General features: G+C 47.6%; 1 protein-coding gene across 1 annotated transcript in view; it reads left to right on the forward strand.

Moving 5' to 3' along the window:
• Positions 1 to 2,808, forward strand: part of LOC104398806 (G protein-activated inward rectifier potassium channel 4-like) — an 8,115-nt gene that overhangs the window by 3,543 nt on the left and 1,764 nt on the right. The window lies entirely within an intron of this gene.

Genomic DNA, 2,808 nt, shown 5'->3' on the forward strand with positions numbered 1-2,808 from the left:
TGGACCCAGGAAACCCCAAAGCTGACCCCAGCCCCACTGAGTGCCTCGGGCCCCATCCCAGCCCCACGGGGTGCCCCAGCCCCAGCCCGCCCTCCACTGCCCCACAAAATGCTGCAGATCCCTCCCCATAGACCCCAGCACTGGGAGGAGGGAGCACCCAAAAAAAGAGCGGGGGGAGAGGGGGCGGCATTAGGAGCAGCATGTCCTGGTCACTCACACACCGGGTGAAGCTGTTGCACCCACAGATTTATCTTTTTTTATATATATATCTCTGTATATGTTTACACACATACATATATGCATGTTGCAAAAGGGTGTGCTTTTTGTCCTCACTTGGCATTATTTATATATATATATATATAGGTGCTTGTGTACATACGGGAAAGAATGCCACTACAACAAACAAACAAACAAACAGGGTGTTGTTCCTCTAATTATGTAACTGCAATCAGGTGTTTGTGTATGCAAATGAGGCAGGTGTCAATCAACCGGGTCCAGGGGGTGTTCCTGGCTGCATCTCTTGGTCACACACGTACACACCGTGACAAACGGAGCCAAGCTGGGTATATACATATTTATATTATCTACATGTACACAGTTATATGTTAAAAAAAAAAAAAAAAGGGAAAGGAAAACACATCTAGACAAAAAAAAAAAAAGTGATGTGGGCTGTTCTTCATTTTCTTTGGGTTTTTCCCTCTCATTATGCAACTGCAAATAGGTATTTATGTCTGCAAATGAGGCAGGTGTCAATGGGGGAATCGTGACTGCATCCCCTGGTCTCTCTCTCTCACACACACGCACCCACACACAGACAGACACACACACACAGACACACACAGACAGACACACACAGACAGACACACACAGACAGACACACACAGACAGACACACACAGACAGACACACACAGACAGACACACACAGACAGACACACACAGACAGACACACACAGACAGACACACACAGACAGACACACACAGACAGACACACACAGACAGACACACACAGACAGACACACACAGACAGACACACACAGACAGACACACACAGACAGACACACACAGACAGACACACACAGACAGACACACACAGACAGACACACACAGACAGACACACACAGACAGACACACACAGACAGACACACACAGACAGACACACACAGACAGACACACACAGACAGACACACACAGACAGACACACACAGACAGACACACACAGACAGACACACACAGACAGACACACACAGACAGACACACACAGACAGACACACACAGACAGACACACACAGACAGACACACACAGACAGACACACACAGACAGACACACACAGACAGACACACACAGACAGACACACACAGACAGACACACACAGACAGACACACACAGACAGACACACACAGACAGACACACACAGACAGACACACACAGACAGACACACACAGACAGACACACACAGACAGACACACACAGACAGACACACACAGACAGACACACACAGACAGACACACACAGACAGACACACACAGACAGACACACACAGACAGACACACACAGACAGACACACACAGACAGACACACACAGACAGACACACACAGACAGACACACACAGACAGACACACACAGACAGACACACACAGACAGACACACACAGACAGACACACACAGACAGACACACACAGACAGACACACACAGACAGACACACACAGACAGACACACACAGACAGACACACACAGACAGACACACACAGACAGACACACACAGACAGACACACACAGACAGACACACACAGACAGACACACACAGACAGACACACACAGACAGACACACACAGACAGACACACACAGACAGACACACACAGACAGACACACACAGACAGACACACACAGACAGACACACACAGACAGACACACACAGACAGACACACACAGACAGACACACACAGACAGACACACACAGACAGACACACACAGACAGACACACACAGACAGACACACACAGACAGACACACACAGACAGACACACACAGACAGACACACACACACACAGACACACACACGCACCCAGTGACGGACACGGAGCGACGCGGGCGCAGCCACAGCTGCATCTTCACCTCCGCGTGGTTTTCCCTTCCCTCCCTGCAGCGGTAACGAACCAACCCCGGACAGGGAAGAGGAGCCGCCCCACAGCGGCTGTTCGGGGCTTTCCTGTTGGTTGGTTGGTTGGTTTGTTTAAAAAAAAAAGAGTTGTGGGTTTTTTCCCCACATTTATGCAACCGCAAACAGGTGTCTTATATGCAAATTAGGCATGCGTCAATCAACCCGACTAATTGACTATTAATGAGTTAATCTGCATGATGTAAATTTCTTTGTTGCCTTTTAACTGACTAATTTACCCGCAAACAGGTGTTTCTGTTTGTGAGTCTGACGTTTCTCGAATTATCGAGTTAATTTGGTTCATAATCAACCGATCGAGCACGTGGCTCAGCTAATCTTCTGTAATTAGTTATGCAAATCGCCGTGCCGACGAATCTAGATAAATTAATTATTAATGAGCAAAAATGCATTATGCATCGAGTCTCATTAATATGTAACGCACAACTTGCATGTAATAAGTGACCGTGAAATGCAGGCCGTTAGTTAATTATTAATTAAGCTAATTACAATAGTTACATAGTAATTGCCTAATTTACATAAAGTAGCTAATACAGGGCATTATAAATGCAGTACCCGTTAGTACTTAGAGTTGTGCGTTTCTCAGCACGCAGACACGCCGGGAGCCGCGAAGGGCCCCGCTGCCCCCCCC

Source organism: Chaetura pelagica, unplaced genomic scaffold (assembly GCF_000747805.2).
Source record: "Chaetura pelagica isolate M959 unplaced genomic scaffold, ChaPel_1.0 scaffold650, whole genome shotgun sequence".
NCBI lineage: Eukaryota > Metazoa > Chordata > Aves > Apodiformes > Apodidae > Chaetura > Chaetura pelagica.